The following is a 12,484-nucleotide window of genomic DNA, read 5'->3' on the forward strand; positions in this document are numbered from 1 at the left end:
GAATTATAGCGAGGCCGATGTTTTTTTTGGATAACTTTTTATCCATTTGTCTAAACTTCACTCTGTAAAAAGTTATTGGTAGTTCTAACTTCTAAGGTTTAAAGGTGTCTAAGAACTTGAAAGAACACCGTGTTCTTTCAAGTTTTTACGTCACCATTTGCATTGCCCATCATACTCCATAGCAACCGCAACGGGTCCCCTAGCAACTGTTTCAAAATTTTGACTTCTATCATCGTCAAAAGCATTACCTTTTATTTACTATAGCCTTGTCGAAGCCTGTGATTTACAGTCATGATCTGGTGAATCTTTTGATTGGTCGGTGGCTTTCACAACGCGTCCCATTCTCCAACTCCTGCTGCCTGGAGAGAGGAGACTCCCAAATTATATACCATAGATATATTTGGGGGGGGGGGGGGGGGGGGGGGGGGGTGACATGTCTCCAATGTCTCCCCGCACCTTAATCTTTCGAAAAAGACAAAGACATTGGAGACATTGGAGACACAGCTTTTGGAGACATTGGGGACATTGGGGACATTGAGACACAGCTTTTGGAGACATTGGAGACATTGGGGACATTGGGAACATTAGGGACATAAAATGGATATTAGGGGCATTGGAGACATTGGGAGACACAGCTTTTGGAGACTCCTCCTCCTCCTCTTTCTCCTTCCAGTCCTCCTCAGTCATTCTCCTCCTCCTCTTGAGTCCTCCTCCTGGGTCCTCCTCCTGGGTCTTTCTCCTCCTCTTCATCCTCCTCCTCTTCCTCCTCAATCATCAGTCCTCCTCCTCAGTCCTCCTCCTCATCCTTCTCGTCAGTCCTCCTCCTCAGTCCTCCCCAAGTCCCCTCCTCCTCAGTCTTCCCCCAGTCCCCCTCCTCCTCCTATTCAGTTCTCCTCAGTCTCCTCCTTCTCATTCCTCCTCCTGAGTCCTCTTCCTGAGTCCTCCTACTCCTAGGTCCTCCTCCTCCTCAGTCCTTCTCCTCCTCCTCCTCCTCCCCTCCTCTCAGTCATCCTCCTCAGTCATCCTCCTCAGCCATCCTCCTCAGCCATCCTCCTCAGCCATCCTCCTCAGCCATCCTCCTCAGTCCTCCCCAGTCCCCTCCTTCTCCTCATAAACATCCTCCTTCTCCTCAGTTATCCTGAGTCGTCCTCCCGAGTCGTCCTCCTCCCCCTCCTGAGTCCTCCTCCTGGGTCCTCCTCCTCCTAGGTCCTCCTCCTTCTCCTCCTCAGTCCTTCTCCTCCTCCTCCTCAGTCCTCCTCCTCCTCCCTCTCAGTCATCCTCCTCAGTCCTCCTCCTCTTCCTCAGTCCTTATCCTCATCCTCCTCTTCAGTCCTCCTCCTCCTAGGTCCTCCTCCTTCTCCTCCTCAGTCCTTCTCCTCCTCAGTCCTCCTCCTCCTCCCTCTCAGTCATCCTCCTCAGTCCTCCTCCTCTTCCTCATCCTCCTCTTCAGTCCTCATCCTCCTGGGTCCTCTTCCTCCTCTTCATCCTCCTCCTCTTCCTCCTTAGTCCTCAGTCCTCCTCCTCATCCTTCTCGTCAGTCCTCCTCCTCCTCAGTCCTCCCCAGTCCCCCTCCTCCTCCTCCTATTCAATCCTCCTCCTCCTCCTCCTCAGTCCTCCTCAGTCCTCTTCCTGAGTTCTCCTCCTCCTCCTGAGTCCTCCTTCCGGGTCTTTCCTCCTCCTAGGTCCTCCTCCTCCTCCCCTCTCAGTCATCCTCCTCGGCCATCCTCTTCAGCCATCCTCCTCAGTCCTCCTTAGTCCTCATCCTCCTCCTCAGTCCTCCTCCTCCTGGGTCTTCCTCCTCTTCATCCTCCTCAGTCCTCAGTCCTCCTCCTCAGTCCTCCTCATCCTTCTCAGTCAGTTCTTCTTCATCCTCAGTCCTGCCCCCAGTCCCCCTCCTCCTCCTCCTCCTATTCAGTACTCCTCCTCCGTTCTCCTCAGTCCTCTTCCTTATCAGTCCTCCTGAGTCCTCCTCCTCCTCTTCCTCCTCAGTCCTCCTCCTGAGTCCTCCTCCTCCTCCTGAGTCCTCCTCCTCGGTCCTCCTGCTCCTGGGTCCTCCTCCTCCTCCTAGGTCCTCCTCCTCAGTCATCCTCCTCAGCCATCCTCCTCAACCATCCTCCACAGCCATCCTCCTCAGCTATCCTCCTCAGCCATCCTCCTCAGTACTCCTCAGTCCTCCTCCTTCTCAGTCCTCTTCCTGAGTCCTCCTCCTGAGTCCTCCTTCTGGGTCTTCCTCCTCCTAGGTCCTCCTCCTCATCCTTCTCGTCAGTCTCCTCCTCAGTCCTCCCCAAGTCCCCCTCCTCCTCAGTCTTCCCCCAGTCCCCATCCTCCTCCTATTCAGTTCTCCTCAGTCCTCCTCCTTCTCATTCCTCCTCCTGAGTCCTCTTCCTGAGTCCTCCTACTCCTAGGTCCTCCTCCTCCTCAGTCCTTCTCCTCCTCCTCCTCCTCCCCCTCCTCTCAGTCATCCTCCTCAGTCATCCTCCTCAGCCATCCTCCTCAGCCATCCTCCTCAGCCATCCTCCTCAGCCATCCTCCTCAGTCCTCCCCAGTCCCCCTCCTTCTCTCATAAACACTCCTCCCTTCTCCTCAGTTATCCTGAGTCGTCCCTCCGAGTCGTCCTCCTCCCCCTCCTGGTCCTCCTCCTGGGTCCTCCTCCTCCTAGGTCCTCTCCTTCTCCTCCTCAGTCCTTCATCCTCCTCCTCCTCAGTCCTCCTCCTCCTCCCTCTCAGTCATCCTCCTCAGTCCTCCTCCTCTTCCTCAGTCCTTATCCTCATCCTCCTCTTCAGTCCTCCTCCTCCTAGGTCCTCCTCCTTCTCCTCCTCAGTCCTTCTCCTCCTCAGTCCTCCTCCTCCTCCTCTCACGTCATCCTCCTCAGTCCTCCTCCTCTTCCTCATCCTCCTCTTCAGTCCTCCTCCTCCTGGGTCCTCTTCCTCCTCTTCATCCATCCTCCTCTTCCTCCTTAGTCCTCAGTCCTCCTCCTCATCCTTCTCGTCAGTCCTCCTTCTCCTCAGTCCCTCCCCAGGTCCCCCCTCCTCCTCCTCCTATTCAATCCTCCTCCTCCTCCTCCTCAGTCCTCCTCAGTCCTCTTCCTGAGTTCTCCCTTCCTCTCCTGAGTCCTCCTTCCGGGTCTTCCTCCTCCTAGGTCCTCCTCCTCCTCCCTCTCAGTCATCCTCCTCGGGCCATCCTCTTCAGCCATCCTCCTCAGTCCTCCTTAGTCCTCATCCTCCTCCTCAGTCCTCCTCCTCCTGGGTCTTCCTCCTCTTCATCCTCCTCAGTCCTCAGTCCTCCTCCTCAGTCCGCTCATCCTTCTCGTCAGGTCTTCTTCATCCTCAGTCCTGCCCCCAGTCCCCTCCTCTCCTCCTATTCAGTACTCCTCTACGTTCTCCTCAGTCCTCTTCCTTATCAGTCTCCTGAGTCCTCCTCCTCCTCTTCCTCCTCAGTCCTCCTCCTGAGTCCTCACTCTCCTCCTGAGTCCTCCTCCTCGGTCCTCCTGCTCCTGGGTCCTCCTCCTCCTCCTAGGTCCTCCTCCTCAGTCATCTCCCAAGCCATCCTCCTCAACCATCCTCCACAGCCATCCTCTCAGCTATTCCTCCTCAGCCATCCTCCTCAGTACTCCTCAGTCCTCCTCCTTCTCAGTCCTCTTCTGAGTCTCCTCCTGAGTCCTCCTTCTGGGTCTTCCTCCTCCTAGGTCCTCCTCCTCATCCTTCTCGTCAGTCCTCCTCCTCAGTCCTCCCCAAGTCCCCCTCCTCCTCAGTCTTCCCCCAGTCCCCCTCCTCCTCCTATTCAGTTCTCCTCAGTCCTCCTCCTTCTCATTCCTCCTCCTGAGTCCTCTTCCTGAGTCCTCCTCACTCCTAGGTCCTCCTCCTCCTCAGTCTTCTCCTCCTCCTCCTCCTCCCCCTCCTCTCAGTCATCCTCCTCAGTCATCCTCCTCAGCCATCCTCCTCAGCCATCCTCCTCAGCCATCCTCCTCAGCCATCCTCCTCAGTCCTCCCCAGTCCCCCTCCTTCTCCTCATAAACACTCCTCCTTCTCCTCAGTTATCCTGAGTCGTCCTCCCGAGTCGTCCTCCTCCCCCTCCTGAGTCCTCCTCCTGGGTCTCCTCCTCCTAGGTCCTCCTCCTTCTCCTCCTCAGCTCCTTCTCCTCCTCCTCCTCCAGTCCTCCTCCTCCTCCCTCTCAGTCATCCTCCTCAGTCCTCCTCCCTCTTCCTCAGTCCTTATCCTCATCCTCCTCTTCAGCTCCTCCTCCTCCTTGGTCCTTCCTCCTTCTCCTCCTCAGTCCTTCTCCTCCTCAGTCCTCCTCCTCCCTCCCTCTCAGTCATCCTCCTCAGTCCTCCTCCTCTTCCTCATCCTCCTCTTCAGTCCTCCTCTCCTGGGTCCTCTTCCTCCTCTTCATCCTCCTCCTCTTCCTCCTTAGTCTCAGTCCTCCTCCTCATCCTTCTCGTCAGTCCTCCTCCTCCTCAGTCCTCCCCAGTCCCCCTCCCCTCCTCCTATTTCAATCCTCCTCCCTCCTCCTCCTCAGTCCTCCTCAGTCCTCTTCCTGAGTTCTCCTCCTCCTCCTGAGTCCTCCTTCCGGGGTCTTCCTCCTCCTAGGTCCTCCTCCTCCTCCCTCTCAGTCATCCTCCTCGGCCATCCTCTTCAGCCATCCTCCTCAGTCCTCCTTAGTCCTCATCCTCCTCCTCAGTCCTCCTCTCTGGGTCTTCCTCCTCTTCATCCTCCTCAGTCCTCAGTCCTCCTCCTCAGTCCTCCTCATCCTTCTCGTCAGTCTTCTTCATCCTCAGTCCTGCCCCCCAGTCCCCCCTCCTCCTCCTCCTATTCAGTACTCCTCCTCTCCGTTCTCCTCAGTCCTCTTCCTTATCAGTCCTCCTGAGTCCTCCTCCTCCTCTTCCTCCTCAGTCTCCTCCTGATCCTCCTCCTCCCTCCCTGAGTCCTCCTCCTCGGTCCCTCTGCTCCTGGGTCCTCCTCCTCTCCTAGGTCCTCCTCCTCAGTCATCTCCTCAGCCATCCTCCTCAACCCATCCTCCACAGCCATCCTCCTCAGCTATCCTCCTCAGCCATCCTCCTCAGTACTCCTCAGTCCTCCTCCTTCTCAGTCCTCTTCCTGAGTCCTCTCCTGAGTCCTCTTCTGGGTCTTTCTCTCCTAGGTCCTCCTCCCCCCTCTCAGTCATCCTCCTCGGCCATCCTCCTTAGCCATCCTCCTCATCCTCCTCCTCAGTCCTCCTCAGTCCTCCTCCTCCTGGGTCATCTCCTCTTCTCCTCCTCTTCATCCTCCCTCAGTCCTCAGACCTCCTCCTCATCCTCCTCCTCATCCTTCTCGTCAGTCTTCTTCATCCTCAGTTCTGCCCCCAGTCCCCCTCCTCCTATTCAGTCCTCCTCCTCCGTTCTCCTCAGTCCTCCTGAGTCCTCCTCCTCCTCTTCCTCCTGAGTCCTCCTCCTTCTCCTTCTCCTCAGCCCTTCTTCTCCTCCTCATCCCTCTCCAGGTCATCTTCCTCAGTCATCCTCCTCAGCCATCCTCTCAGTACTCCTCAGTCCTCCTCATTTTCTTTCCTCCTCAGTCCTCTTCCTGAGTCCTCCTGATCCTCCTGAGTCCTCCTCCTCCTCCAATGTCTCCAAAAGCTTTGTCTCCAATGTCTCCAATGTCTCCAGGACATGTCTCTGCACCCTATCTTTTCAAAAAAAGACAAAAGACATCGGAGACATGATCAAACCCCCCCCCCCCCTATATTAAACATAGATATCGACAACAGACTCCGAGAGTCTTGAAGTTCTGTTACCACCGCCCTTGGTCATCCTCCTCGGCCATCCTCCTTAGCCATCCTCCTCATCCTCCTCCTCAGTCCTCCTCAGTCCTCCTCCTCCTGGGTCTTCCTCCTCTTCATCCTCCTCTTCATCCTCCTCAGTCCTCAGACCTCCTCCTCAGTCCTCCTCCTCATCCTTCTCGTCAGTCTTCTTTCCATCCTCAGTTCTGCCCCCAGTCCCCCTCCTCCTCCTATTCAGTCCTCCTCTCCGTTCTCCTCAGTCCTCCTGAGTCCTCCTCCTCCTCTTCCTCCTGAGTCCTCCTCCTGGGTCCTCATCCTCCTAGGTCCTCCTCCTTCTCCTTCTCCTCAGTCCTTCTTCTCCTCCTCATCCCTCTCAGTCATCTTCCTCAGTCATTCTCCTCAGTACTCCTCAGTCCTCCTCATTTTCTTTCCTCCTCAGTCCTCTTCCTGAGTCCTCCTGATCCTCCTGAGTCCTCCTCCTCCTCCTCCTGAGTCCTCCTCCTCGGTCCTCCTGCTCCTGGGTCCTCCTCCTCCTAGGTCCTCCTCCTCAGTCATCCTCCTCAGCCATCCTCCTCAGTACTCCTCAGTCCTCCTCCTTCCTCAGTCCTCCTCAGTCTCTTCCTCAGACCCTCCCTTCCTGAGTCCTCATCCTCCTCCTTCTCCTCCTGAGTCCTCCTCCTGGGTCATCCTCCTCCTAGATCCTCCTCCTTCTCCAATCATACATCTACGTCTCCAATGTCTCCAAAAGCTTTGTCTCCAATGTCTCCAATGTCTCCAGGACATGTCTCTGCACCCTATCTTTCAAAAAAGAATCGGAGACATGTCCCCCCCCCCCCCCCCCCCCCCTATTTAACATAGATACGAAAAAACAAAACCCCGAGAGTTTTGAAGTTCTGGTTCACACCCTTTGGGTTTGAAACCCCCCCGGGGTTAACGACAGGAGACAGGGATTTCCCGGGGAAGGTCAGGCCCCTGCTACTTTTCAACTCTTGGGGTATGAAATTGTCATGAAAAACGCCTGTAGACCGTTTTCTTTCGATTTTTGAGTGACAAATTAAACTAAATCCTGGAGTTACCAAAACTTTTGGGAAGGGTGGGGAGCGGGGTCAAATCTGGGGGGTTTCACGAGATATGGAAAACCCGTGAGCGTTTAGACCCCTCCTTTTTCCCGGGGTTTTTGGGGTCCTGTCCAAAAAAAATCCTGGGTACACGAAGGGGGGGGAAGCCCGTGAGGGGTGTTTGATTTTTTTAAGGGTTAGGGTCCTAGAGTTACACGGGGGTGGGAGCCTGTGAGGTGGGTAAAAAAGGGGGGTTTCACGGACATGGGGAGGCCCGTGGCTTTTAGAAACCCCTCCTCTTTCGTTGTTTTTGAGTGTCCGATTTCCCAAAAAGGAAACTAGGGTACACGGACGAGGGGAAACCCGTGAGCGGTTTGAGTCTGTTAAGTGTTAGAGTCCTTTTGTTTTCAGAGACTGGGAGCCCGTAAGGTGTTAAAACCCAGGGTTTTCACGAGGGCGTGGTGCCTGTGGCGTGTTAAATCCGGGGGTTTTTTAAAGAAAACGTTGTTGCCCGGGGAGCGTGTAGAAACCCCTCCTTTATCGTTTTTTTTTTGAGTGTTCCCATCCAAAAAACCCAAAAGCTGGGCCCGGGGGTTAACGTTTATTTTGGGGGGCTTGTGAGGGCCCGTTAATTTTTTGCGGAAGGGTTAAATTTTTCCCGTGGTTAAAAAACGGGGGTTTTGCTGCGGTTTTCCCCGGGGGGTTAGTAGGGCATTAGGCCCTTTCCTTTTTGTAGAGGGTGGTAGGCCCTTCCCCAGGGATAGGTTAAAAAACACCCATGCACCTCCCCTTCGAGCCCCCCCCCAACACCCCGTGGAAAGGGTTTGGTGGGTTTTTTGTGGGGCGATTGTTCCCTATCCATTAAATTGCTATGTTGATCGATCTGCAGGTTTACTTGGGTTTAAATTGGGTTTCTGAGCCAAGTGGTTTTGGTTGGAAATTTTTAAAAAAAAATTTTGTTGTGTTTTTAAAAAGTCTATTTGAAAGGGAAAACCTTTTTTGGGGAGGGTTGAACAAATCAAAAGATTGCCCCTTCAGTGTCTTTCCCTATCATCTAATGTGAATAAACTATTTCAGGAGACTGTAGAAATCCGATGATTGTTTCCCGGGAAATTTAAATTCCTAAAAAATATTTTCCCTTTTAACCTACAGCCCGAACCCCCAACACCAGCATAAACCTAAAAACCCGTTTGAACCTCCACCTCGAAAAGAATTTCCCTTTGAATCCTTTTAGAACCCCCTTTTGCTAAAAAGGGGAAGATACAATTTTAGGGCAATTTTTGAGGGTTGGCCCCCTTTTATAGCTGTTTCAAAGGGTAAAATAACAAAGTTTTGCGCTAGGGCTTTTCTGTAAAAAAAACGATTTTTTGGGGGTTTTTTAAAGCAGTTTAAAAGTAAAGAAGGTGAGAGGGAAAATTGGGGCCCGCGTCTAAAGGAAAGCGTTTTTGAAAAAGCCTTGGAAAAATTTCAGTGGAGTCCCCTCTACTTTGAAAAGGGAAAAAAGGGTAAAGGTTTAAAGCTTTTTTTTATTTACTTTTAAAAGATCTTTCTTTTTTGGCCAAATTAAAAAGCTTTTAAAATAAAAAATGGGATTTCGAGTCGAATATCAACCTATCGATTAAAGGGGATTTTAGGTATAAGGGTTTTGATAATCATTACTTTTTTAGTTTTTTGGGTTAAAAAAAGGGAAATGATTTTAAAAAAAGTTTTTCAAAAAGGAAAGGTTTGCCCTTTGGGTCAACACAAAAGAAAAAAAAGAAGGTTACTGAAGGGAAACCCCCACGACCCCTTTTTAGCGCCCGCCCTCTGGGCGTTACCTTAAAAGGGCTGCCTTCTTGGGGAGGGAAAAATATTGGAAGGGAAAATTTCAAAGTGAAATTTTCTGCCCTTTGGGAGGGTTAGGGGCTGCCCTTCAGGGCACCTTTTTATTGCCCTTTGATGGAGAGGAAAAAACTTGGGCCCCCCCCCGTTTTTAAACCAAAGATATCGGGGAAAACTTATGGAAAAAACCCTTTAAATCAACGAGACATTTTTGTTTCTTAGGGGGAAAACATTCAAGGCCCCCGGATAGAAAAACCGTGGAAGGGAAATGGGTTGGGGGAAAAAAAGACTGTGGTGGGAAGGGATGCTTAAATAAGGAAATTGTTAGTTATATTATCAATTTTACTTACCGGGCCCCCTTTGAATTTCAAATATTAAAAAATCTTTTTTTTTATGGTATAGTTAGTTGTTTGAGGAAAGTAACCCTTTGGTTTAGGAAACACGTTTTTGGGTAAGGGTTTAAATTAAAAGGGGGTTTTTTTTAAGGGAAAAAATTCTTACTTTGCCATTCCCCTAAAAATTTTTAAATTGGGCCCTTTTTAAAAAGACGATTGTTTTGTTTTAAGAAAAAAGGTTTTTAGAGAAAATGTCTGAAGTTAAGAGTATCAGATGTTTTGTCCTTAAGCTATGTTCTGCCTTGGTTGAATGTTAGGGCCACTTAAAGTATACGAGTTGTGTTCTATGAGTAAGCTAGATGGTAGTTGGGTACTATTTAAATTGTTTTGGTAAGAACGTGTCTGTAAAAAAGGTCAATTATTAGCAGAATTTTAGACTTAACTGAGAGATAAAGACTAACGTGGTAACTCTTACTTCGTTTTAAAGATCTAGATTACAGTATGCTATATAGATAAATATCTACCACATACCCACTTTATTTTTATCACCAAACGACTATTAATCTGAGTACCCGTCTAGAGATTTGGCTGTTGAACCGGAAACAGTCTGATATCAGTCTATTTTTTCTGTTAGCATGCCCTTTAATAGTTGATACCAGATATGGAACCAAATATTTAGCTTAAAACTACTGCAAAATTTAGGGTCTGACATTTTGAAGCGCTGAGGCATCCGATCATTTTCATTAATTTTATTATGCAGATGAATTTTAGTTGTGTTATCTATCCATCTCCAGGATACCAATTGTACAAGTTTTAATTATATGTGGTCTGTAAATATTGTTGATTGTGACTAAAATTATGCTATACTGATTAATTTGGAATATGTTTTCTGATTAAACTACTAATTTTGATGTCCTGCACAAGCAGATCGACGCATTTTTAATTTATTTACTATTTCTATTTATATTGCTGTTAAATTTGACTCTAATTCTAATTTGTAAATGCTTTCCTGTCTTAAATTCAATACCGGGACTTAAGTGTTCAGACCACTAAACACCCAAAGCCCGGGGTCCCCAAGTAAGCAAGTAAGAATAAGATAGAGAGAGTTGCAAGTTCAAAAATTGTGAATAGTTGAGGGTTAAGCTTTTCTGTTAATTGTGATCACATCATCGAAGAAGTCAACATACAACGCCAAATAGTCTAGAACCTTCTAAATGTGACTCTACCGTACACGCGGTAACAATTAAGTATTGAATCCATCATCTCGCGCACGCGAGTTCTTCTCGTACAGTTGCACCTGAGATTTCTCGCGAATCTCGCAATTCGGATGACACCCACTATAGTGAAGCGGCAGTGGGGGTCACCGCGTGATACAATAGCCGCGGTGGTCTATCACAAACGTATTTTAGGAAACCTCCTACTTCACTGATCTTGCACTCACCTGAAGTTAACTTATTAAACATATATTTTGAACCATATTCCATAACCTGAATAATGAATCTGTTATATACAAGATTACTTTTATTCGAATATTCAAAAGGTTACCAGCATTTGAACCGGAGCTGGAGCCAGGGCCATATCTTGCTTTTTTCGTAGGATAGGGATTGTCTTGCGACGAAATGATATCATATAAAAACGATGATAGCAAGTGGCAAAAAAATCCGCATTTGAATTTGCAAAAATGTAGGATTTGTTATAAGAAAATGAATAATTTTTCTGGGTCAACCTTGCTTATATAAGCGTTTATTGTTATATATTATGCTCATATTATACTTGCCACCCCATGGCAACATTAAAATAGGTGCGACTATTCGGATAACCGCTAAAACACTATTTAATACCAGGTCACGCTGCTCTGTGCGTTTGGTCAGATGATTCAATTAGAGTTAGAAAAATGACTGACTGACCAACTTGAACCAATTACTCAATTAACAAAGATAATGTGTTCAGGGACAGTTCTCAATATATTATAACCAAAAAGGAACAACCGATCACCGTAAACCATGATGTTGCTAAGCGCAAAATGGTACAGGGTCCCCGACCTTGGTAATTTGCACGGAGGACACCAGTAATGTGAGTACCATGCTTTACAGGCATGAGCTGAAAAGTTTAAACCTGCAGAGAGGTGTAAATTCCTTAGGCACATGTATTACAAATTTACTGATGGATCGCATCACCAATTAATCGTCACTGATTGGATGACATGAATTGAAATATATAAGATTGACGCATCACCGTAGCTGTATCAAGTGTATTGTTAGTGCTTCTTAGTAAGACATCCAGCGTCTAGCAGTTCGCTCATTGCAGTTCGCTCAGAACAGGGTTTAAGTTTTTACCAAGTTTCTGTGATTGTCCCCATTATTGCGGGTTCCAAAGTAAGTCTCGTACATGCTGAAGTGCTGAGACTTATCACAATCAATATCATTTTATTTTACAATAACCGTCCCGTATACGGATTGATCGTGCGTATGATAGCATTGGGATGTTATATTTGAAGTTCAATATGTTGCGAGGTTTGCTATTCTTTTCAACTCTTATAAAAACAAAGGCTGACATCTCAGACGGCATTGTTTTCTACGACGTCAAATATTTGACACCCAAATGCTACAGAAAAATGGTGTCTTTTCTTTTTTTTCTTGTTACTTATAATTCAGAGAATTCTTTTGTCTGTATGTACGACCGCCCACGTGCAAATCAGACGAAAAATAGGAAGTTGCGTAGTTACCATGGTAACGAGGATTGTTACACGCACGTGCACGTGCAATGATTGTTTTAACGTCATTTTGATCGGTTTTGTTGATATTACGCTGTGTTTAGTACGAGCAACATTTTAATCGGCTGTATCTTCAGTTGTGTACTTGTGTAGGATATTATTGACACGATTTAAACTTACTAACAAAAATACTATTAGTTTCCTCCCTTACCACGGGTTTTCTAGTTTCTGTATAATGTCTGTCTGTCTGTACGACCGCCCACGTGCAAATTAGACGAGAAATAGGAAGCTGCGTAGTAACCATGGTAACGGTATTCAAAAGCGCACGTACACGTGCAAAGATTGCCGAGCGATATTTTGATAGATTTTGTGGTACCTTATCGGACCTTATTTGAACGGACATTAATTGAACGCTGGAGGTCCTAGCGTTCATCTTAATGTCCGTTCAAACAAAGTCCGTCCGTTTAAAGGTTTAAGGTCCGTCCAATTTAAAGTCCGTTGAGGTTTTTTCAAAATTGTTCCACTGCGAACTCATGTTTAGGATATGACAACTTTTTAATTTCAGTCAATTGTAATTTCTATCATCGGATTCGGACTAAACTATATCATTGGATCAATGAAACACGAGTTATTATGAAATTTAAATATTCTAAGCATCACATTATGGCATGATCACTATCTTGATCTTTTGCTTCCTTGTTCACTTCTTCGGAGTTCATATTTACCTCCACAATATCTTGTTAAAGTTTACACTGAAATGCAGGACCGAGGTGGTCAAATAATTTTTTTTTCTTCAAAAAGCAGGT

Source organism: Bolinopsis microptera, chromosome 1, assembly GCF_026151205.1.
Source record: "Bolinopsis microptera isolate Bmic1 chromosome 1, MBARI_Bmic_1.0, whole genome shotgun sequence".
Classification (NCBI taxonomy): Eukaryota; Metazoa; Ctenophora; class Tentaculata; order Lobata; family Bolinopsidae; genus Bolinopsis; species Bolinopsis microptera.